At 39.2% G+C, this 26,705-nt stretch overlaps 1 pseudogene; it reads right to left on the bottom strand.

Annotated features, from left to right (window-relative positions):
- Positions 1-18,605: 18,605 nt before the first annotated feature.
- Positions 18,606-25,023, bottom strand: LOC118994408 (cytosolic 5'-nucleotidase 3A-like; annotated as a pseudogene).
- Positions 25,024-26,705: the final 1,682 nt, after the last annotated feature.

A 26,705-nucleotide genomic window follows, 5' to 3' on the forward strand; every position in this document is an offset into this window, starting at 1 on the left:
AAAAGGTAGTTTTCAATTATATTCTGTTTAATTTAATTTATATTTATATTTAATTTCAATTTATATTCTGTTTAATTTAATAAAGCTTTTTAAAACCTTCATCTAGCATTGCAGAGTAATATCCACTAGTATTTCACCATCAGCCAGCTAGGCAGTGAAATACTAGTAGCTTGAGGTTCTACACAGGAAAATGTCTTCAGAACTAGTTTTTAAGGGCTTTGTTCTACACCAACAGAATAGCAATTTTTTTGGTTTTTTGTAACAGCTTTATTAAGACATAATTCACATGTGATAGAGTTTACTCATTTAAAGTGGACAATTCAGTGATTTTAAAATATAAATAGAACTTTGCAATCATCACCACAATCATTTTAGAACATCTTCATGACCATACAAAACAGCAACCTGGTACCAATTTGCAGTTACTTGCACTTTTACCTCCCCTATCTCACAGCCCTCTGTCTCTACAGCTTTCCTTATTTGCACATTAACTGTATACATGATATCATACAATCTGTGGCCCTTTTGACTGGCTTCATTCACTTAGCATGTTTTCATGTTGCAGCATGTATCAGTACTTTTTCATTGTTAAATGATATTGTGTTGTGTAGATATATTACATTTTATCTAATCATTTATCAGTTGATGAACATTTGAGTTCTTTTTACTTTTGCAATGCTTCTATGAACATTCATGTACAAGTTTTGTTTGGACATACAAGGTCTGTCCAGAAGGCGTCCAGCCACGTAATATGAAAAATAGAGACATTTATTGAAGAAGATACAAAATGCAAGAAACATTGTACATAAGACAATGACATCTCAGTCCCCTTCAAAGTAAGCACCTCAGGACCTCACCAAGTTCTCCCAATCTCCATCAGCTGCCCTGTTGTATTTTTCTGAATCTTATCAATGGTCTGAAATCTCTTCCCTTTCAAAGCTGATTTTAGTTTGGGGAAAAGACAGAAGTCACAGAGTGCTAAATCTGGGCTTTAGGGTACTGAGTTATTTGAGTAATTTGATGTTTCATCAAAAAACTCTGCATGAGACATGATGCACGAGTGGGCACGTTGTCATGATGAAGCTGCCAATCACCAGTCCCCCTAGCCATGGCCTCCTAAATCATCCAAAAAGTTTCTTTGGAGGAATGTTCAAGCTTAACACAAAATCTGATGCAGATTCATTGCTCTACTTGCTCAGTCATTTTGAATTTGAAGGCCACACAGTACCCATGCTCACTCAGTGGTGTCTACCACCCCCACTGATTAGTACAATGAAGTCATTATGGTTCACACATGTGCAGTCCAGTCCACTCTCCTGGCTGCCAGGTTACATTGAAGCCACATAAACCTTTCTCATTACATTAGCAGTGGTTGGACTTTTTCCAGACAGACCTGATATATTGTCATCTCTCTTGAGTATATATCTAACAGTGGAAAGGCTTGGTCATATGGGAATCTTTATTTAACCTTTTGAGGAACTACTAGACAGTTTTCCAAACTGGTTGCGTGTTTTCACCCTCCCACCAGAGGGGTCTGAGAGTTCCACTTTCTCCCTATCCTAGTCAGCACTTGTTACTATCATTTTTATTATAACCATCCTAGTGGATGGATGAGGTATTATTAGTTCAATTGTTGGGTTTTTTATTGTTTTTTTTATCCTTACTTGAGGACATGTCTACTGATTTTAGAGAGAGGGGAAGAATGAGAGAGAGACATTAATCAGCTGCCTCTTGTATGCCCTCTAGCCAAAAATCAAACTTGCAAACTAGGTACCTGCTCTGACCAGGAGTCAAGCCCACCACATTTTAGTGTCTGGGACAATGCTGCAACTGAGCACCTGGCCAGGGCTCAACTGTGATTTTTATGTGCATTTCCTTGGTGGGTAATGATGTCAGTCATCATTTCACATGCAATTGGCATTTGTATATCTTCTGTCATTAGTATCTATTCATATTATTTGTCCATTTTTAATTGGCATATTTGTTCTTTCATTACTGAGTTATAAAAGTTCTTTATGTATTAAGTTCTTTATGTATTCTTATGAGGCAAGGGTTCAACCTCAGTCTTTTGCACATTACTGTCCAACTGTCCCAGCATCATTTTGTTGAAAATCTTATTCTTTTCCTATTGAGTGGTCTTGCCACACTTTTCACAAATTAGCCTACCACATGGTTTATTTCTGGACTCTCAATTATTCTAGTTAATTAATTGAAATATCTATCCCTATGCTAGTACCACACTCTCTTGATTATTGTAGCTTTGTGGTAAATTTTTCAATCAGAACGTGTGAGTTCTTCAATTCCGTACTTCTTTTCCAATATTATTTTGGCTGTGCTGAGTTTCTTGAATTTCCATATAAATTCTAAATCAGTGTCTCACTTTCTTAATGGTTGTGTTTGTCTTTATCATCTTCCATGCACAAATCCTATCCACAGGAATATAGAACATCATTGATAACTTTTGCAAGTGTGGATGTAAATTTTGCCTGAGATTTGTGGTTGCCTGTTTGATCTCATCTAGGATGTTTCCTGAGGTAAGGCAGTATCTCAGTTATAACCAAAATCTTGATTAAATCCTGGCAATAGATTTCACAACCTGAATCTTTATCAGACCAATCAGTAAATGTATGTTTTTATACTTCTATTTGTTGCAACTCTTTATCAAACACAAAAATAAAGTTCTTGTTCTTTAGTTTTGTTCTGCACCTGGAGGGTGCAGTTGATTTGATGCCTCATCAGATGCAGACAATGAGTCCTTGAATTTCACTGGACATGGACAATATCTGGGTGTTTTTTTTTACCTCTATCCAAAGCTCTGAGTCCAACTCAGACAAACCAGTAGACAATGTCTAAACATTGCTCGAAGAGTACTAATTTCAGTATATTTATTTGAACTTTCAGTTCTTGGAGAATTTGGGGCAGATGCTATATGTGAGCCAGGGCTTGGTCTAATATGAACTCAGAATAACATTTTTTAAAAAGTTCTTGACTCAAAATTTAAGTAAGTCACATTTAAGAGTGTGGAACTACTCTTAATTATAATAAGATGAATCTTGGCTCGCCCCTAACCCTTAAATCCAGCAGGTAATTTACTCTGCAGAGATAGAAGACAAGCTTTTGATCCCTTCCTTGCGCCATTCACATGTTGCCCCAGAAGCACTTCATTCACCACTTACTAAACTGATGGCCCGTTCATCAACTGGCAGAATACAGCTTTAAACAAAGCCATCTATGTCTGACCCAGGAAGTGGAAGCCTCTAGGGTGGAGGAGCTTGATCAGAAGCAGGAATAGAGGTCACAGCAGGAAAATCACCTGAGGAGCTTTGTCAGAAAGCTTGTGTCTGCTCTCTATTATTTATGTCACTCCTCTCTGGGAATATCAAAATATGGCTAGAAGAAATGAGGTCACATAGTGTTATTTGAGAAAATATCCCAAGTCAATTTGATAACTACCATTCTATAATCACACAGGAAACAACAAGAGTTACATAAGCAACAGGAGCCAAACCTTTAATTGGGAGAAAAAGGAAGAGAGAAGGGGGGAGGGGATTGGTCTTAAAATCAATACTTTCTTTTTTTTTAAATATTTATTTATTTATCTTTAGAGGGGAAGGGAAGGAAAGAGGAAGAGAAACATCAATGTATGGTTGCTTCTCGTGCATCCCCTGCTGGGAACTGGCCCCCTGCCGGGAACTCACCTGCAACCCAGGCATGTGCCCTGACTGGGAATTGAACCGCGATCGTCTGGTTCACAGGCCCACGCTCAATCCACTGAGCTACACCAGTCAGGGCTACTTTCTTTAATACTTTCTGTGGATCACACAGAATATAAGAGGCCGAAGTGAGTTAGGCAGTCTTTCCAAAAAATGGACAGAAGCAATGAAAAAAAACAGAAAGAATAGAGCAAAAAGATTGAAAAACAAAAATTGACATGTTGCAGAAACAATGTGAAAATAAGAAGATGGCAAGAGAGATGAAAGAAAGTAAATGTAATATTGTAAGTCAGCAATTATTTAAAATAAGTTGTTTAAAATGTGAAAGAATTTTTTTTTTTTTTAGTAAAGAGCTTGTTCCAGGAAGTTGGGCAAGATACAGGAATTTATGCAAAAAAAAAAAGGCTGCTGACTTACAGTGGAATTACAGGTACCATGGGACCAGGAAAAACCCTTGGTGGATGGCTCTAATCTTATTTTTGAGGAAGTGAATAAGGATTCAAGAAGTAGAAAAGAAGAATTGAGTAACAAGTTTAAGGAACTTTTTAAGAAGAGAAAAGAAACTTTGGAGAAAGAGAAACTGAAAGGAAAGACTAGCAAAAAATGTACAAAATGGAAGGCATTTTCAATTTAAAATATCCTATTTCCTGAATGGAGATTGCACAAAATTAGGTTTATGAACACAAGAGGTGTGCCTGGCAGGGAGAGTAAAAGTTAAATAAGGCAAGCAACCATTAATTAGCCTCCAGGGCTCCTATAAAGAATTTCAAAATTCTAGTGGGTAAACCATTTTTTAAGGAGATGCTGTAGGGGGTTTTGTTAGCATTTCTGAGGGAAATGACAAACAGGAAGAGAATATAACAGAGACCAGAAGATGCTGCTGAATGTTTGTGTGTACTTGGTGTACTTTCAACGCAGATAAAATTATGAGTGCTATGTTTTCCACTTTTTATTAAGCACTATTTACAAAACTTGAAATGTTTCTCTTCCAGTTTCATAGATGTTCTATTATGCAAATAGCCAACATGGAGTGCTTTTCATAACATGCTTTGTAACTTACATTATTGCTTAATTCTTGTTAAAGTTTCAGTGAACTTGCTCATCACTGTATTAAGCATCCACATGGAAATGAGGGAGACTCCAGTGTTGAGGAACAAGAGTCAGATGGTTTCAGCTTCAAACCCCACTCCACCACTTGTTAGAAGTATAATTTAGGACAAAGTATCTAATCTCTCTGTACTTTAAGGTAATTCCCACATCAAAGGGTTGGCATAAAGCATAAATTAGATAATCATGGTAGACTGTTTGGCACAATACTTTGTATATAGTAAATGCTCAATAAATATCCGTTATTGTTCCTCTTATTATTATTCGGAATAATCCTTGTCCTAAAAATTAACCCCCCTAAAGCCTATGTTCAACAGAGAAGGAAGGAAATACAGAGTAGCATTAAGAAGAATGAACAGACTTAGTCTCTTATTTGAAAGTGGGGATAATAAAAACTCCAAAGTGGTTGTAAACAACACATATAAAGTACCCCACACAATGCTTACTTAGCACACAACCAATCAGTATATGCAATGGCAAACACTAGGTTACTGCTGGGTAGAAATGGGCCCTTTTATTGCTCTAAGTTGAGAAAGATGATAATGCTATATCCAACCAGCAGTGGAATCTAGCCACAAGCATGCTGGATTAAAAATGGTAATCATACAATAGTACCATAACCATATCAAAGTACCACAAAACCAATTGTATATATTTAATGCAATGATGTATTATTATTAGACTGGAGATTCAGATCAAATACAAATAATTGAAAATTTTCTTTTGGGGGAGCGAGTTGGCTTTCAAGTTAAAAGATCTTGTGCAATGGTGAACGGGAGCACCAAGGAAAGGGAAAAGTACCCAGAGTGGAAAAATTCTAAGTTTTTGTTGCCTGTTTCACAGCTGAGTCACAATTCACACAGGCATTTGAAAGCAGGGTGGGGAGAAATTTTAATACCCACAGTGTGGCTGCCCAGGGACAACTGAGTGAACCACATACAGAAGGGTCCAGGCAAGTGAGAGAAGGATGTCAAAATGGAAGTAGATCTTAAGCCGGGAGGAAGGAGAGGCAGTGATTTTTACTATTTGAGCTAACCTGAACACCGAGAGATGTTCCCCTAAAAAATGAAAAATTCAATCATTAGTCAATGAGCCTTGTGCTTGGATTTGGGCTTCTGTTGAGCTGTTTGTATTACATCAAAACACCCAACAAGTCCCTTTTCATAACCCGACATAGGAAGGCCAGATTGATTTTGAAGGTTATGCTGTGATTTAGGGGCATGTTTCTTTATCAACATTTTATTTCACCAGCCTATAAAGTTCCAGATTGGATGGTTTCTCGGGAAATCTAACATAACCAGTTCCTCCTCTGGCACACAGGAGGACAGGGCCACTGTGGTGATGGAAGCTATGCTTTGGCCATACAAGCTCTCCAGAGGGGTGAGTGGGGACACATTCACCTGATCTGTTCACTAAGATGCAGCACAAGGGCTTTTTAGTACTTTGCACAGCAGTTCTGATGAGTTAATAGCGTCTATGGTAACTGATTTTTGTTTACTCACTTATGCCCAAGATAGTATGTTTGCATTTTGGAGCCATTTGTACCTAACAAACAGCAGAATCACACGTGCCACCAGATGAGCACATTATGAGAGGCATATGGAGATGAGAGTGAGGCTGACAGAGGAGAGAGGAGTTTTGTGTCTCTTAACTCATCTCACATTTAGCTCATGGCCTGTAATCATCATTGGGTGAAACTCAAATGGAATTTAATGTATTATCTTTCTCTTGATTTCAGGGTACCAGTAGATAATTCAAAAGAGGTGATTGAAGAGAGTTTAATGGAAGGATTTTTACAAAAATGTGGGCAGTGTTAAGGGAAATCAGCCAGGGACAATGATTCCTCTTGGTTAGCAACCCCAGAGAACAATTCCCAGGGAGAGCAGTGGTGGAATGGAAGAGCTGTCCTTCAGGAGCAGGATCTTTTGTAGAGAAGAAGCACAGTCACGCCAAGGTGGTACCAACATCGAAATGCCTGTGCCACTCAAATAAGTATGTTCTGGACTCAGGGTTCTAAGGATTTTCCTTTCTTCCTCTCCACCAGTTATTGAAAATGATTATACATATTAGATTGCATACTTGGATTCTGGATTTCTTGTATAGGTTTTTGTTTTTAGTATTTCTGATTGCATATGCCTTATAGAGAAGAAGTACCTCCCTTTTTATCCATGGTATAGATGAATTCCAGCTTCTAACTCATGCTAGCTACTACATAAAAGTTATTCCATTTTTTCTTCTTGAAGAGAATCAAGCTTCTCTTTTAATTTGGATTATTGCCTTCTATGGCTACTGAACATTTTCATATTTCTTTTGTAAAAAGTGCTTTTAAGAAGTGTCAGTAATTGTATTATTGGGTTAGTTGTATCTTTTCTTTTATCCCACACTGTCTTTCTCTTAGCTTTTCACATTTGTTTAGCTGGATAAAATCACTAAATAAATACACTGGAGAAAATAAGGATACAAGATTGACATCTTTTTTTTTAAGTGCTGAATTTTTCTACTTAATTCTAGACTGGTTTATCTGATTAATGTTGACTAGGTCTTTATATTTTTTGCTGTTTGATAAAAATTGGATACCGACCTTCAGATACAGATTAGCTCATCTTCAGATGTAATATATTCTGAAAACCATGTATTTAATCACCTTGATGTAAGATAAACACTTGACAGTCATGTGTATTACTGATCATTAGCCATTGGCTTTTACCATTTGGACCTACACTGAAAACACTGCCTGCAAGATAACAGAGAAATATGAGGTACTGGCGGTGCCGGTGAGTCAGCAGCAATGATGAGAAGTAAGAACTGCCTGTACTTCATCTTCCCCATTTATCTGCAATCTGAACTAGACTTTAGGCAAAACACTGAATCCCACAAAGAGAGCTAGGGGAGACATAAAGCAACATTGGCACAGAGTCTTTGATGTGAAGGACCTCATGCCCTAAAAAGCACATGCCACAAATGTATTTTAGAAGGGAAAAGGCTATGTGCATGTTAGAATAATGATGTCAAGAGCAAATGACTTAAATGGTCCTTCTCCACTTCATTATCTTTCACTGAGATAAAAACAACAAACAAAAAATGGTCATGACACATCCACCTGAACAGTATTTTGAAGACATAACTGTCCTAAGCATGAGAGGACATGAGACTGTGAGAGAGCAATCACTCTCCAAGTCTTCCTAGGCTCCCTGCATTCTGAATCCCACTCTCTCCTGCTTTAGGAGCCTTTTTTATTACTTTATTTCTCTTCAGTATCTTTAACTTATTGGTCTCTTCTGAATCTTTTTATCCCATTTAATCATACCCACTTTTCTTGCATTAAAAATAAAGAATGAGCCCTGGCAGGTGGCTCAGTTGATTGGAGCACTGTTCCATACACTAAAAAGTTATGAGTTTGATTCCTCATCACAGCACATACCTAGGTTGCAGGATTGGACTTGGATTGGGGTGCAGACAGGAGGAAACTTGATTGATGTTTCTCTCTCACATTGATGTCTCTCTCTTTCTCTCTCCCTTTCTCCCTTCCTCCCTCCCCTCTCCTTTCTCTCTAAAAGCAATAAACATATACTCAGATAAAGATTAAATAAAAACATTTTAAAAAATAATTAAAACAAGAAAAGAGAGTAAAGGAAACAAAGAAAAAAGTGAGAAAATAGCTATTTTAGATTCACTTTCTTTTCTGGAGACTCCACTTCATCACTAGAGATTGGTTATGTTTCTAACTGTTTTCTCACCTGCCACCGATTTCTCAACATATTTCTATCTGGACATTTCCCTTACCAAACTATGAAACTATTTTCATCAAGATCAGTAATATTTTTGCCAACAGATTAAATAAATATTTTGATGCTCTTCTTCAATCAGTAGCCTCAATAATGGCAAATCCCTTGCTTAAAATACTTGTCCTTTGGCTTCCATAATACTGTGCACTTCTGGTTTACCTCTTTTGTTCATGGCTGGTGTTACTTCATTTTCCTCTTTGTTGGCTCATCCTCTTCTATGCTGCATTTTAGTTCCTCAAGGCTCAGTTGTAGGCTCTCCCCTCAGACCACCTCAAATACACCCACAGCTTAAATGCAATATATCTTAAAGTTCATCTATCATGGACCTTTCTTTTGAGCTCTAGACCAAGAGAGCTAGGTGAAGTCTTTGCATGTATCAGAGGCTCTTCCCACTCAAACATCCCAGGCTGAAACATGATCTACCCCCCAAACTTGGTTCATCTTTGGTGTTTTTTATTTTAATAAATATTTTAAATTATATTTTATTGATTATGCTATTACAATTGTCCTGATTTTCCCCCTTTGCCCCCTTCCACCTAGCACCCCCACTCCGTGAGGCAATCCCTTCACCCTGGTTCATGTCCACAGGTCATGAGTGTTAGTTCTTTGGCTACTCCATTTCCTATACTGTACTTTTCATCCCCGTGGCTATTCTGTGACTACCTATTTGTACTTCTTAATCCCCTCACTTCTCACCCATTCTCCCACATACTCCCTCCCATCTCTGTGTCTTTAACCTTTAGCATTTTAATTGATGTGTCTTGGAGTGGGCCTCTTTGCATCCACCTTGTTTGGGACTCTCTGTGCTTTCTGGACTTGCACGTCTCTTTCCCTCACCAAATGTGGGAAGTTTTCTTTTATTATTTTTTCAACTAAGTTTTCAGTTTCTTCTCTTTCTTTTTCCTTCTGGACCCCTATGATGTGAATGTTGGAAACCTTGAAGTTGTCCCCACAGGCTTCTTACACTATCCTCATATTTTTGGATTCTTTTTCTTCTTGTTCTGATTGGTTGTTTTTGATTCCATATGTTCCAAATCATTGATTTAATTCTCAGCTTCATCCACTGTAGTGTTGTTTCCCTGAAATCAGTCTTTATTTCAATTAGTGTATCCTTCATTTCTGACTGGACCTTTTTTATGCTGTTGAGACCCTCACCAAGTTCCTTGAGCATCCTTATAACCAGTGTTTGACCTCTGTATCTCCAAAAATGGAGATTGCTTATCTCCATTTTTTATTTTTTAAGTATTTTTATTAATTATGCTATTACAGTTTTCCCAATCTTTCCCCTTTTATCCCCCTTTCCCCCCAACCCTCCAACATCCCCCTTAGTTCATGTCCATGGGTTGTACATATAAGTTATTTGACTTCTGTTTTCTATAACATTTTTATCTCTCCTCATCTATTTTATACCTACTAATTATGCTTCTTCTTCCCTGTACCTTCCCCTCCATTCTTCCCTTCCCCCCCGCCACTGAAATCCCTTCATGTGGTGTCCATTTCTCTGATTATGTTCCTGTTCTAGTTGTTTGCTTAGCTTTTGTTTTCATTGTTTTTCTTTTCTTTTAGGTTCATTTGTTGATAGTTGTGAGTTTGTTGTCATTTTACTGTTCATATTTTTATCTTCTTTTTCTTAGATAAATCCCTTTAACCTTTCATATAATAAGGGCTTGGCGATGATGAACTCTTTTAACTTGACCTTATCTGAGAAGCACTTTATCTGCCCTCCCATTCTAATTGATAGCTTTGCTGGATAGAGTAATCTTGGATGTATTTATATTATGTATTTATATTATTATTCTATAATAACATATAATATATCATTTATATTATATGTCCTTGCCTTTCATGACTTTGAATACTTCTTTCCAGCCCCTTCTTGCCTATGAGGTTTCTTTTAAGAAATCAGCTGATAGCCTTATGGGAACTCCTTTGTAGGTAACTATCTCCTTTTCTCTTGCTGCTTTTAGAATTCTCTCTTTATCTTTAATCTTGAGTAACTTAATGATGATGTGCCTTGGTATGTTCCTCTTTGGGTCCAACTTTTTTGGGACTCTCTGGGCTTCCTGGAAGTCTATTTCCTTCACCAGACTGGGAAAGTTTTCCTTCATTATTTGTTCAAATAATTTTTTGGTTTCTTGCTGTTGTTCTTCTCCTTCTGGCACCCCCTATAATTTGCATATTGGAATACTTCAGGTTGTCCCAGAGGTTCTTAAGTCTCTCTTCATTTTTCTGGATTCTTGTTTCTTCCTTTTGTTCTGAGTGGATGTTTCTTTCTTTCTTTTGTTCCAAATCATTGCTTTGAGTCCTGGTTTCCTTCCTGTCACTGTTGGTTCCCTGAATATTTTGCTTTATTTCACTTTTGGTATCCTTCATTTGTTTTTTCATTTTCAACCAAGCTCAGTCAGATCTGTGAGCATTTCGATTGCCCGGGCTTTAAATTCTCCATCAGATAGGTTGGCAATCTCCTCATCACTTAGTTCTGAGGTTATGCTCTGTTCTTTTTTTCGGCCATATTTCTTTGTCTTGATGCAGCTGATATGTTGTAAGGGGGCAGGGCTCTAGGTATTCACCCAGGCAGGGCAACCCTCCTTGCTGCACTGAGGCACTGTCTGTGGGGGGAGTGGGCAAGAGAGGGAACAGTGCCACTCACCTGCTGGTCTCTAGTGCACTTTTCAGCCAACTCTTGTGTGATACTGATAGTATCTCCCACCATGGGCAACCCCAGCCGTAGTCCTCAGTCAGCTCTAAGTCTCAGTTTCCCCTTCCTTAAGTCAGCCCCTCCAGCACAGCCCACCAAGTTTGGCACCCAGCCCCACCCCCATGGTCTGCCACATGGCTGCAGTTTTTCTGAGTGTGCCCTCGAGGCCCACCGCCTTACTGGTCTGTTTGTTCTTGTTGATTTTTTCTTTAATTCCTTGGTTGTTGGAGTTCCATGCGGTTTGATTTTTCTAGAGCTTTTAGTTGTTTATTGATTTTAGATTTGTTGTTATCCTCCTTTTGGTTGTGCAAGGAAGCAAATGGTTTCTACCTACACCTCCATCTTGTCTGGAACTCTAGTTCCCACTTTGTTTTTAAGCTCTTTTTCTGAAATTTTGATCTATTCTTTCATTTGAGCCATGTTCTATGTCTCCTCACATTTGGCAGCCTCCACATGTTTGCTTATATGCATTAGGTAAGGCTGCTATGACTCCATGTCTTGGTAGTGTGGTATAATGTAGTAGGCGTCCTGGAGGGTCTAGTGGTACAGTCTTTCCTATCACCCAAGCTGGGTATTCAAGGTGCACCTTTTGTGTAGGCTTAGTACATCCATCTCTTGTCATTGAGCCTTGGTTGCTGTTGGCAGATCAAGAGGAGGGACATACCTGGGCTAGTCAGCTGCAAGGATTGGCTGTGACCACTTACAACAAACCTCGGCCCTCTGTGAAGGATCAGCTATACAGGTGCAGGGTGGTGGTGCTCCAATGTGGTCTGTAGCTGTCCACTAGATGCACTGGCCCTGGGGTTTTCCAGGTGGTGCAGGCCAAGATTGGCCCCCACCTGTGCTTTGCCCAGGATCACCCTGACTGAGTGATAAAGCAATCTGAGATGGCTGCTACTTGTCCTGGGCTTGGAGATTTCCAGATGAAGCCAATCTGTGATTCTAGGCTGCTAGTGTGGGGCCTAGTGGGCTCACTGAAGCCAGCTGTTGCTTATTTGAGAGGATTTAGGAAGTTGTGAAGCATAAGCCAAGACCAATCATTCATATGGAAAAACAGCTTACGTGGGCCCATAAATTGGGTGGAGCAGAGTCTCTGGGGATCTCCAACAGTGGAGAGGTCAGTTTTAGCCATTTTGGTGGAGTCTCAGATACAGCACAAGTCTCCTGGCTCTGTGCAAGGAGAGCCCAGAAAAGGGACAATGGCCTCTGTGCACCTTGATGCCAGATATCTCAGCCTCCCCCTGTATGCCACTGGTGCCCCTCAAGCCACTCAATCCACCCAAGCCACCACTCTAGTGCTGAAGCCCAGAAGGAGTGGGTCTGAGTAGGTGAGTCTATGTGTGGGTTCTTGAAGAGGAACTGCTTGGGACTCCAGAAGCTTCTTCTGACTCAATTCCTGCTGGTTTTTGGAGCCAGAAGTTGTGGGGATTTATCTTCCTGGTACTCAAATTCTGGACTGGGGGGGGCCTGATGTGGAGCTGGGATTCCTCGCTCCCAAGGCACCCCTCCTGAATTTGTAACTACCACATGTGGACATGGGACCAGCCCATTCTGTGTCTGCACCCCTCCTATAAGTCTGGATGGATGTAGTTTCTTTAGTTCCATAGTTACCAGACTTCCATTCAACTCGATTTCTAATGGTTTTGAGCAATGGTTGTTCTATATTTTAGCTGTAGTTTTGTTGTGTGAGCCATGTCTGCCTACACCACCACCTTGACCAGAAATCCTCAGTAAATATTTCGACACCAAAATCCACTCAACTGAGCAAACTCACGGCTTGGGAATTGTCCTTGCCACCAACCACTTGTTCGTCCTTCATATTCAAATTATTACAAAGAGTTGTTGATGTCACCCTCTGAATATCTTCTTGAATTGGTCAATTTCTTTTATTTCCTCTCTTACTACCATAGACCAATCTTTCACCAACTTTCACCTGGATCAATCTAACAGTCATTAAATGGCCATTTCATATCCTCCATCCAATATCCTATTCAGTTGGCAAACTTTTTTGTTTAATTTTAAATATGATCATGTCATTTCCCAGCTTAATACCCTGTCAATAGATTCCAATTGCACTAAATATTAAGACCAAAATACATATCATGCATATAATGTAAACCCACGACCCCTTTTCCAGTCTCATTTTTCAACTCCCCCTCATGGAATGTGCCATGCTTAGTACTGCCTCAAGCATTTGCATAGTGTTACTACTTCTCCAATCATTTCTTTCTCCCCAAGTTTACCCAGTTAATTCCTATTCCCCCTGCAAATTTTAACTCAAACATTATATTCTCAGGGAAGCATTCCTAGAACTACCATTCCAGGTTGGAGCCACCTTTTAGATAATATTGAAGACTCTTATACCTTTTTTTTCACACCATTTTCCATGGTTCATAACACAATATTTGATCAATCTGTTTCCCCAGCTATACTGTAAACTCCATGAGAGGAGAAAGAGCATCAGTTTTCCTACCACCATTATAGCCCCAGAACCTAGAACAGTAATTGGCACAAAGTAGATGCTGAATAAATAAACATGTCAATAATAGTGTTTTACTGTTCAAGGCAGGCAATTAAGAGGTAAAGAAAGATATTAATTCTGTGCCTCACAAAATATAAATATAAAAAGGCTCAGAGGAGGAAACGTCAATATGAATAACATTTGCAGTGACATATTTATGAACCTTTTAGTAACTGAACCAAAAGGTGCATGGGGGAGGATATATAACTCTATACCATGTCTTTTGCTGTGCTGTAGGATTTAATGTGAAAAGATTAAAAAGATCTCTCAATAACAGATTCTATAAGAAAACTGGAAATAAAGAAACAAGTGAGTAGCAGTTTACATTAAAATGCTATCATTTACACTGAATTGCCCTTGGATTTCTCTGTAAAATAGACCTACCTTTCTTCCTACCCAAAATACCTAGAAAAAGTATTTTCAAAAATAATGAATAACAAAATAAAAAGGTATGATTAGATTGACAGAGAGAGCAGAAAGTAGAAAACCAAGTTCCATATCATATGTGGAAGACTATTCCAGAAATACAGTTTCAGAGAAACTCTAGGCCAGGGAAACAATTTCTGTTATGAACCATGTAACAGTTCTGGTTTTAGGTTTAGTGATTTATGCAGTCTCTGTAGCAGTTACTCAACTCCGTCATTACAGAATAAAGGCAGTCAGAGGTTATGTAAATGAATGAGCATGGCTGAGTTCCAATAAAACTTCATTTACTAAAAAATGTGGCAGGGTGGGTTGGCCTGAGAGACATAGTTTTCTGACCCTTGCTCCAAGCGCAAGCTCCATGCATACAATGAAGCACAACTGGCAGGAATACAAAAGACAACAGTAAGAAGAGTTAGGCCAGAAGGGACCCTCCCATTTCATAATGGTTTTCCCCACTACATATTGAACGGGGTGAGGCAGTGCAATTTTCTGAGTCCTATAGAATCATATGTTCAAAACTGTCTTTTTAAAATCCTCTCACATTTTGAATGCAGTCCCATTTGACTGACTGTAGAGTTCTAATGTAAAAATAATTTCCCCTCAGAAGCAGCAACACTACTTCTGTAGAGCTTGGGTTTTCCTACCACCATTGTGCTTCGTTGTATGCATGGAGCTTGAGCTTGGGGCAGGGGTCAGAAAACTATGTCTCTCAGGCCAACCCACCCTGCCAACTTTTTTAGTAAATTAAGTTTTATTGGAACTCAGCCATGCTCATTCATTTACATACCTCTGACTGCCTTTATTCTGTAATGACGGAGTTGAGTAACTGCTACAGAAGAAGACAACACTGTTCTGTTGTCTTCTGGTATCCTGTATTGATGATGCAAAGTCCATTGACATTCTGTTTCTTAATCTTTTTTAAAAATAATTTTTTAAATTATTGTTCTGTTACAGTTGTCCCAATTTTTCTCTGTTGCCCTCCCCTTCCCCACCAATGTCTGACTCCCACAGTCAATCCCCACTCTGTTGTCCACGTCCATGGGTGATTTATACCTGTTCATTAACTAGACCCTTCCCCTTATTATCCCCTTTTCCCTCTCCCTTCTCCCCTCTGTTCGCTGTCAGTCTGTTCTGTTTCCATGCTTCTGGTTCTGTTTTGCTTGTTTATTTGTTTTGTTCATTAGGGTCCACTTATAGGTGAGATCATATGATATTTCTTTCACTATCTGTATTTTTTATTTTTTTTCCATTACCATTTATCTCCCTATGTCCACCCCCTGCAATCACCACACTGTTATACACGTCCATGAGTCTTTTTTCCTTTGTGATCAATCCCTCCACCCCTTAACACCTCCCCCAGAGCTATCCACCTGCTTTCTACCTATAAGTCTGACTCTATTTTGCTTATTAGTTCAGTTTGTTCATTAGGTTACACATATGATTCAAATCATATGGTATTTGTCTCTCCATGACTGACTTATTTCACTTAGCGTAATGTTCTCCAAGTCCACTCATGCTGTTGCAAAGGGTAAATTTTTCTTCTTTTTCATGGTCAAGTAGTAGTCCATTATGTAAATGTCCCATCATTGTTTTTTCCACTCATCTACCGATGGATACTTGGGCTGCTTCCATATCTTGGCAATTGTAAATCATGCTGCAATGCACATAGGGGTGCTTATGTGTTCAAATTAAGTGTTTCAGGTTTCTTTGAATAAATTCCCAGAAGTGGAATTTCTGGGTAAAAAGGCAGTTCCCTTTTTAATTTTTTTGAGGTATCTCCATACTGCTTTCCACAGTGACTGCACCTGTGTGCATTCCCACCAACAGTGCAAAAGGTTCCCCTTTCTCCACATCTTTGCCAGCACTTGTTTGTTGATTTATTGATAACCATTCTGACTGGTGTGAAAAGTAACCTTTTTACTCTGGAAACTTTTAGGACTTTCTCTTGATCTTTGGAGAGAAGACAAACATCAGCAAGAAAGCACAGCAGATGGGAAACATAAAAGAAAATTTCAGGATATGATCTGGTTGTATGAATCTATTAAGTTCCTTTAACCATAGGGAAAAAAGCTCTGTATTTGTTTTTAAAAATCCAGTTATACATGTCAATAAACTCAAAAATGTCTGGAAGCTTTACTAGAAATAAATAATACATATTTGTTCAAAGGTCTTAGAGTTTGCAAACTTGGAACACAGCTAAGCAGAAAACCAGAAGTGTCCCAAAGTATAAAGCAAAATTAAGATTTTTTATAGTAGAAAGCACATTCTTGAGAATAACCAGTTCAGCATTCTTAGCCCTGGGATTGGTCCAAGAGAGTTATTAGTAAAATGTTAGGGGTCTGGATGATAGGTACCAGAAGGTCTGGTGATATCCAGTGGTCTAAATAATGAATGTCAGGTGGATGTCAGGTGGTCTGGATTCCTTCAGGGGGTTATCTGGAGGTTTCATATACATCTAAATATACTGACACAGGACTAAAACTTCTGAAAAATTTAAGTTCCCAGGCTACTTAGAATAAGAATAGAGTCTTTCCTCATATGCTTTTACAAGAGACATATCTAAAATAAAATGACCCCAGACCTAGACAAGTGGCTCAGTTGGTTGGACCATCACCTCATACACAGAAAGGTTGGGGGTTCAATTCATAGTCAGAGCACATTCCTAGGTTGCGGGTTTGATCCCTGGTTAGAACATGTATAGTAGGCAACCGATTGATGTTTCTCTCTCACATTGATGTTTCTCTCTTGCTCTCTCCCTTTCTCTCTCGCTGAAATTAGTAGATATGTCCTTGGGTGAGAATTTTTAAAAGAAAGAAATACAAATAAAACAAAATGACCCAAAATAACCAAAATAAAATTTTGAAAAAAGATAACCAAGATAAATGCTAATAAGGAGAAAACAAATGTGGTGATACTTATTTCTCATGCAATAAAATTTTAAGATTAAAGAATCACTAAATGAAAAACAGGAATGTTTTATATTAATGAAAAGAACAATTTACAAAAAAGATAGAATAGTCAAAAAACTTTACCTGATATAACTTATAAAGTATAAATTTGAAAATATTATTAATACAAAAAGAAAATGACAAGTGCACAACATAGTGGGAGACTATATATATATATATATATATGATCAAGTTGGTTAAGAAAATTATTCAAATCCTTTACCTTCTTTCTTAAGTTCTGTTTACTCAATCTATCAATTTCTGATATATATAAAGAATCTATATAATTTAATTAATAAACTTTAATATATATTTATATTTAATATATATTTAATTTCTCTCTCAAAAAAGAAAGAGTATGCACATTGCTTTCAAATACCAATGGAATATCTACAAAAATTGAGCATGAAACAAGTCAGAGAGAAATACCTCGAATTTCAAGAAATTTTATAAGGTTTTTCATTTCATGTTTATTACCAGTGCTTAAATATGGAACATTTTATAATGATTAGTGATATGTGGATACCAAGTTGTTTCAAACACCAAGTGCCAGCATTTTCTGCTAAATTTCAAGTTCTTCCCCAAACAAAATAATGAGCATAACACATTTTCAAGAAATTGTGATACTATCAGCATAATTTACCTAAATTACAAAAGTGGCAATACTTAAAATCATGCACAGCAAACTTTCCTAGTGCAAAAAGACTTCAAAACTTCATAACAGCCCTGGCCAGGTGGTTTGGTTGGTTGGAGTGTCATATCATGCACCAAAAGGTTTCAGGTTTGATTCCCAGTCAGGATGCATGTGGGAGTCAACCGATCAGTATTTCTCACATTGATGATTCTCTCTTGCCCTTCCTCTCTCTCTATAACCAATAAACATATACTTGGGTGAGAACAAAAAAATTAAAAAGATTTCATGATAATATTAAACTACAAAATTCACTCTAGAAATATAAGAAGTCTCCTTTCAAATTTTGACTTAAAGCTTTTTTTGTTAAAAAAAAATTGTGCCCTGGCTAGTGTAGCTCAGTAGACTGAGCACAGGCCTGTGAACTAAAGGGTCACTGGTTCAATTTCCAGTCATGGCACATGCCTGGGTTGTGGTCCAGGTCCCCAGTGGGGGGTATGCCAAAGGCAACCACACATTGATGTTTCTCTCCCTATCTCCTTGCCTTCCCCCTCTCTAAAAATAAATAAATAAAATCTTTAAAAAATTGTGAGAAGTATGTTGAGAGAAATGGAGAACAAGAAAGAGCTCCCAGTTGACGAATTTAACATGTCTGAAAATGCTGGAAAAACAAGAGCAAGAATATGTTATAAACAAGTCTTTCAGCAAGATGAACACACAAGCTGTTCCTGTATTGATTTTGCACCTATAGGAGAGACATCTTGAAAAATGCTGATTTACAGAATCTTCTGTAAGATAAAGTTGTCTACCTCCAATGACTCATCCTTTACTAGAACAATATCATAAGAGTCCATATGCTTTTCTAAAACCTCATCCACTCTGTCATTTAGATATCCAGTTTTCAGAATGTGTTCAACATTAGTTATTCCATCTGCCATTCTTAAGTGTCTTTGGGAGCCTCCTATCAGAATTATGTTGCTATTGTCTTAGTTGATTAAAATACTCTATGTTCTTCAAGACATCATCATGTTTGTTAAATATACTAATTGTATCTCCTTGAAATCCTTTGAGCACCCATTATCATTAAAATCCATGAAATTAGATACTACTTTAACATTTTGATAATGAACACCAGCTTGATAGACAATCTTCTCCAGTACACAATCTATATCAGACAAAAATATGAACACAGGGATTCTGTATTTTTGGAGATTATCAAAGAAATTCTCATATCCTTCCTCGAGCATATCAGAATCTGACACAACTTAAGTTTAGCTTTCTGTAAAGTCTGATCAACAAGTAAACCATATGATTTAGTGTACCATTCTACCATAGAAGGCAGCTATTTTCAACCTCTTCATCTCATGGCACACATAAATTAATTACTAAAATTTGGTGGCACACCATAAAATATTTTTTGTCAATCTGAAAAAAAGACAGGTATAAATTTCATTCACTCACACTGGATGGCTATTGCTGTATGGGATGTTGTCACTTTTTTACTTGACAGAGGAAGCGAAAAGAAGTTAGTGCCTCTCACTAAATAGTCAGGTATTGCATGTTTTAAAAATTCTTGCAGCACACTGGTTGAAAATTACTAATATCAGGGTACTCCTCTTCTACAGTAAAAACAGGATCAAATTCAGTAACATAGTATTTTTCCTTTAATTGAAGTAACTTTTTTTAACATTCATCTGAAACCAGCTTACAGTTGTCAATGACATTATGACATGCTGGACATCTTTTCCATTCATAGGAAAATCTGCTTAGTCATATCAAAGTCTGGCATTATCTGAAATTTGATAGCTCCTCCTCTGATGAGACCACATAATTTTTTCTACTCTTGGATTATTGATGAAAACTGACCTTTTCTAGAATTCTGCAATATCTTGATAATCTTGGTCTTCTACCTCTGTCTTCTTCCTGAAGGTGTGTACTAGACAGCATCACCCCCACAATCAGAGTGCACACACTGACCCTTGGACCACCCCACCAGTGTTGCCCAGTCCATGGACCGAGCCTTGCGTGCTTCTCAGGCTGAAAAGAGCTCAAATTCCAAGAAATTTTTGAAACCAGAAATCATAGTCTTGATTCTCTGATCTCAAATAAAATTAGAAATTAATAAGATAAAACATTTTTAAATGATTTTGAACAACTCTTTAAAAGAAAGTCAAAGAAAGTAAAGGCAACCCTGGCTGGTGTAGCTCAGTGGATTGAGCGCAGGCTGCAAACTAAGGGGTTGCCGGTTTGATTCCTAGTCAGGACACACGCCTGGGTTTCGGGCCAGGTCCCCAGTGGGTGCCACGTAAGAGACAACCACTCACTGATGTTTCTCTCCCTCTCTTTCTCCCTCCTTTCCTTCTCTCTAAAAATAAACAAATAAAATATTTTTAAAAGTAAAGGCAAGTAATTAATAACACATTAGTATCAAAAATTTATTAAATAGAAAATATAACTTAAGTAATATTACCAGTTATTTATTTAGAAAGAACAATGAAATCGATCTTTAGCAAGTCTGATTATGATAAAAAAGAAACAACAAATATACCACATTAGGAAAGGAGACAATTATATAGATGAAAGAGATTTAACTTTCAGAGATCACAAAAGACCAATATTTCTATAAAGTGAATGATCTTGTTGGAAAATAAATACAACAAAACTTTTTTCAAAGTTTCTTTGTTACATCTAACAAAGCTTTTAAAGAGAGATAAAGTATTTGAAAAGATGAAAAACAGCAGAAGAAATTTAAAAGGTAACCAAAAAAATTGCTACTAAAATGTTCCCTGGTGGCCCTGACTGGTGTGGATCAGTGGACTGAGTGCTGGCCTGTGAACCAAAGGGTTGCTGGTTCTATTCCCAGTCAGGGCACATGCCTGGGTTGCAGGCCAGGTCCCCAGTAAGGGGCACATGAGAGGCAACCACACATTGATGTTTCTCTGCCTCTTTCTCTCTCCCGCCCTCTCTCTCAAAAAAATTTTTTTTTTAATTTTCAAAAAATGTTCTCTGGGGGAAGATTGTGGTGACAGCATACTTCTAAATATTTCCATGTTTCTACAAGTAACGGAGAGAGCAACTAAGATATAGATGAAATTTGCAGGAGAAGTAGAAATTCATGAGGTAAACTTGGGGGAGGAAAAGGTTATTTGGGAAGGAAGATTGGTTTATGCAAATGTTTTGAGGCAGAGCACATCATGCCATATCTGGGAAGTGAAAGAAAACCACAGTGTCTTGTGGGAGCCTTATCCCTAGAATGTGGGTGGGAATCAGCCTTGAGCCCAACCAATTGAATATTGCAAAGGTCAGATAGACATATGTGATTCCATGTATGTGATTAACTGTCAAAAGATTGCAACTCATCTTGTTAGGATACTCTGTCTTTCAAGCTTTGAGGAAGCAAACAGCCATAGTGGGACAGTCCATATGACAAGAAATAAGGGTTGCTCTCAGGCAACAGCCAGGGAGAAACTGAGATCCTCACTCCAACAGTCAGTACGTAAAAATGGACTGCTGACCAAAAGTAATAGGAGCTTGGGAGAGGATCTTTTCTCAGTCAAGTCACCTATGAGACCGAAATCCTGACCAATTCCTTAATTATATCCTTTTGAAACTATGAAGCTAAGGACACAGCTAAGCCATGCAGGGACTTCTGACACACCAAAACTGTGAGATAATAGATGTGTGTTGTTTTCAGCTGTTAAGCCTGTGGTGATATTATTATGCAGGAATAAATAAATAATACATGGCCAGAAAGCTAATAATCATGCCCATGAGGGAGAGAATGATGGAAGTGATGATGTTTGACTTCCAAGGCTAGGTCGTAAAAGTCAATGTATCTTTCCACCATGCTCAATAAAATATTTGCTCTAGAAGCCTTCAGCCACTATGTGGGCTACCTTAAACTTGACATGTTGTGAGTAATCCAAACTAATGTTGGGTGACCCCAAGAAAAGGCCCTGAGACTATAAAGAAAAACATATTTAAATGGTCTTGAGCAACTCTTAAAAAAGGAAAAAGAAAATGCCTAGCTAGTCCTTAGTTGCACCAGGATAACACTGATTCAGCTCCAGCATCTATCTGATTACAAGAGACACTGTGCCAAAAAAGTATGCACAGCTTAGTCTGCCCTAGGTTTCTGACTCATGGAAATTGAGAGCAATAACACTTTTTTTTTTATTTCAGGGTGAGACTTCCAGTCAAAATGGCAAAATAGGTAAATGCCCTGCATGCTTCCTTCAATAATCACATCAAAATTACAAATAAATTACAGAACCACCACCCTAGAGAACCGCCTGAAGACTAGCTAAACAGAACGCCTACACCTGGGAGTATAAAGAGCCATATGGAGACTGGTAGGAGGGGTAAGGACACAAAACAGGGTGGTCCCATACCCATGTTTGGCAGTTTAGAATCAGGAGTGATACCTTGGCTGCAGAGGTTCCCCTGAGAAGCAAGGGGTCCTAGCCCCACACCAGGGTTCCCCATCTGGGCCACCCGTGCTGAAAAGAGGAGTCTCCAAAATATCTGGCTATGAAGATCAGCAGGGATTCAGTCCGGGTGAGGCAGAGGGCTTCTAGAGACCCAGGTATACTCTTAAAGGGCCTAAGCACAAACTCATTCACACTCACCCAGGACTCCAGCAAAGGAAGGGTGGCTAGAAAAAGTGCTGGGCGTCTATGGAGAGGGACTGAATTTTCTAGCTTGAGGGCCAAAGGGGCAGCTTTCTCTGGGATTAAAGTGCTAGCAAGGGTCATTGTGACACTGTTGAGCCCTTCACCCACCCAGCCTGCAGGCAAAGGAAAGCACCAAATATAAGTCTTTAATCTGGCTAACAACACTCGCCCCACCATAATGATTCCCTGAAACTCTCAACCTACCCAACACCCATGCCTGAGTAAACCTCTTTTAGTGGCTATTCCACACAAGTGGCTCCACTCAGCCCAGGCTTCAGATTTCCCTAAAATTTTGCGAAGTTCAACAAACCCCTAGTAAGTGGTGGCTGATCTCAGCACACCCTATACCTCTTGCTATGTGGTCACAAGTGTGGCACTAGTGGCGGCCAGTGATGGGGACCCCAGCTCGTGGGGTCTGCCACATTGTGGATGAGGCATGAGAAATTCACAGGGACTACTGAATCCTGTGGAGGAAAAGGGAGAGCATGGCTTTTCTCTCAAGGGGAGAAAAAGCCACGGCCTCCACCATGACAGGCCTTTATTTCTTTATTCCAGCACATTACATGATGGTCCTCATTTACTATGCACAAGTTTGCTTTTGGTGGTTACCTTTTACAGTTAACAAAGGGGCCAATGCCACTAATCACATCACAGAAGAAGGATATTTGCAAATGAAAAGGGAAAAGTGGCTGAACCAGTTACACTCATCCTTGGAAGGTTTAGCATGGATTTTAAGAAGTTACTTTGAAGTAAATGTTTGCTTCCTCAACTCAGGGTGTGGGAGTTTTAGCAAAAGCAAGTCTCAAAGTGGCTTAGGTACATTGCAGGCCTGATTCCCCATGGGAGAACCTATCCATGGGCATGGGTCCTGTGCATCGGACCTTGCTTTCCACTGGGAACTTGGCCCATGCTAAGCATAACGGTCTCCTACATTTCCCCCCTTGTTTCTAGTTACGACTGCTATAGATCCCCCAAAGTTTGCTACTTGCTGGTCTTTCACATGACCTTAGGGAAATATTTGCATGTGTCAAAGTACACAGAACACTATTACAATCAGCAAGCAACCAGCAGTTCCAAAGACCCGCATTCTCAGAATAAGCCCATCAATCATTGTCAGGCAGTAATGATCAAATAGGTAACATTCAAAGAACTCTGAGGGCCTATTTTGATTCAGGGTTAGATAGCTAAAGGGCCATAAAATTTTGGGGAAACAAACTAATTTCAGGCTTGGACCCTTATCATCTAAATTGAGGGAATTAGCAAAGTAGGTGGCACAGGATTTTATACATTTTTTCTCAGGCCTGATTGCCCTGGGGAACCTGCGCTTTCCAACTCAGGGCTGCACCCACCTCTGGCATTGTTTCAGGCTTAGGTTGAGCAGGGGAAGTAAAGCAGCCAAGAGATTAGGAGACTTCTCAAAGACAGAATGAGGATTCAGGCCTTGTCAAAGCCCAGGCGCAAGGGTCCACCACGCTCTTTTTCTATAGCCCCCAAATCCTTCCCTGAGGGCCGCCTTGTGATTGTGCCTAAAATCATCCCTCCCTCGAGGAATCTTACTCATCACTGGCTAACTGATCAAGCACTGGGGGCCAGGCCGGGTGAAGTAAAGTAGTCAGAGGCTGGCAGGTGCTCCTGCCAGGGAAATAACCTTCATCTCCTTAGTGGCTTATGGTCCCAGGGTCGCTCACTCAGCCTTAGTCACTGCGGAGTTACAGCTCCTGAAACCAGGTAGGGTGGTTCCCAACATCTAATCTCCCCACTTTTTCATTTGTAAATGCAATGTAGCTGTTAAGCCTGTGAAACCTACTATTTGCTGTTCTCCAGTGCAATCTTAAGAAAACAACCTCTAGTCCTGGCTGGTGTAGTTCAGTGGATTGAGCATGGCCTGTGAAGCAAAGGGCTGATGGTTTGATTCCCAGTCAGGGCACATGCCTGGGTTGCAGGCCAGGTCCCCAGTAGGGGACACATGAGAGGGAACCACACATTGATGTTTCTCTCCCACTCTTTCTCCTTCCCTTCCCCTCTCTCTAAAAATAAATAAATAAAATATTTAAAAAAGAAAGAAAACAACCTCTATATATATCATAAAGCACAAGTAAGGATTAAGACAAGTGGATACCCAAGGGCTGCTAGGACCCAAACTGGTAAATTCAGTCCATTAAACAAGTATTTTTAGGGTTCAGCCATTGTAGATTATTGTGGAAGGTCTGGAACACTTTTTGTTAGATGAGGCCTTTACTCAAGCATTAAGAGCCTTGATGTCCCTCCATGTGCTGGGGACACACCTAAAGGGAACACTGTGGGGCACTGAGGGGTTGTTGCCCTCTGTAAGAGGAGCTTGAGCCTCAGCCCCTGTCACTGGGGCAGCCCCCATGCTCCTCTGTTGGTGGACGCAGGCCCGTGAGTGACGGTGTGGGTGTCCGTTTCCCTTCTGGTTATTCAGGATCTGCTGGGCCATCTGGTCTCTCAGTTGATCGGTTCTCGGCTTCAGGTAGCGGAGCTTGGTGTCTGTTCCACTCATGATAAGGCTTTACTCTTTTGGCTGGTAGCCAGACAGGACCTGTAGGAATGGAAACACACATATACCCTCTTCCCCAAGTTAAGAAATCTATAGGGCCCTGCCAAGAGCCATCTCCCAGTGAATCTCTATACAAAATCTGAGGATAAGATGACTCCGGCTCCTTCTTCTGAAAATGTTTATCAATTGGAGTACAGAGTGATTCATCACAATTTAGAAAATTATAGATAAACATGGCTAAAATAATCAAATTTGGGAGGAAGGAGTCATGGCTCCCCCTTTTTCTGTTTTTTAAGAAGATTTTTAAAAGTATAATGAGCTCCTTCTACAATCGCCTGACCAGTTGGATTGTAAGGTATTCCTGTTTTATGCTGGATATTCCAGCGCTGAAGAAAAACCTGAGTAGAATGATCAAGGTATTTAGGACCATTATCTGTTTTAATTTGCTGAGGCCGTCCTAAATGACTAAAGGCCTCAAACCAATGGGCTTGTATATTTTTAGCAGATTCTCCTGTTAAAGAAGATGCATGTAGGGCGGCATCAAAGTATCAATAGAAATATGAATGTACTTGAATTTTCCAAAGGGAGCATAATGAGTAACATCTGTTTGCCAAATTACTTAAGAACCTAGTCCTTGAGGATTAACTCCTGTAGATGGGGGTGCCTTGCTAAGGGCTTGGCAATCAGGACATTCTTTAATAATTTGCTTAGCTTGGAAAGACAGGCCCCATGCTGTTTCTGCAAGCTGCAATGAGTTTAAGCAGCAAGTTAATTGCCCTGTTGTTCTCAGGACCTGGTAGCTCCTAGGTTCAGAGTTTTCAAGGAGAGTGGGGAAAGATGGGGGGGCGGGGGGAGGTGCTCCGAAAAAGTAGGTTTTAGACAAAAGTGGTTATATGCCAAGCCCTTTTTGACTCAGTTGACTTAACCGTTCCCTCTGGGAGAATAGCAAGTTCTTCCCCAAGGAAATGATCAGCGTTTACAGGTACTGAGTCAAAGAAATGTAAATTAAAACCACAATGAGATATCAGCTCACATTTGTCAGAATGGCCATCATCAATAAATCAAATTGTAAGTGTTGGTGAGGATGTGGAGAAAAGGAAACCCTCATGAGTGAGATTGCAAATTGGTACAGCCACTATAGAAAATAGTACAGAGTCCTCAATAAATTAAAAATAGAATTACCAAATAACCCAGAAATACCACTTCTGAGTATTTATCCCAAAAGGTCCTAAATAGTAAATTTGAAAAAATATATGCATCCTTAAGTTACTTGCAGCATTCACAATAGCCAAGATATGTAAGCACCCTAAGTGTCCATACATAGATGCAAGGATAAAGAAGATGTGATATATAATGTAATATTATTCAGCCACACGGAAGGCTGAAGTCTTACCATTTTCAACATGGGTGGACCTAGAGCGTATTATGCTAAGTGAAATAAGTCAGAGGAACACAACAAATACCATATCATTTCGCTTGTGGAATCTAAAAAACAAAATAACCAAACAAGTAAAATAGACTCATAGATACAGAGAATGAAATGATGATTGCCAAATGGGAGGGGGATTGGAGAGTTGGGTAAGAAAGGATACATGGCTGGTGTAGCTCAGTGGACTGAGCATGGACTGTGAAACAAACGGTAGTCGGTTCAATTCCCAATCAGGGCACATGCCTTGGTTGCAGGC

The sequence above is a fragment of the Sturnira hondurensis genome, unplaced genomic scaffold (genome assembly GCF_014824575.4).
Source record: "Sturnira hondurensis isolate 20B ecotype Veracruz unplaced genomic scaffold, ASM1482457v3 Scaffold0009314, whole genome shotgun sequence".
In the NCBI taxonomy this organism is placed as follows: Eukaryota; Metazoa; Chordata; class Mammalia; order Chiroptera; family Phyllostomidae; genus Sturnira; species Sturnira hondurensis.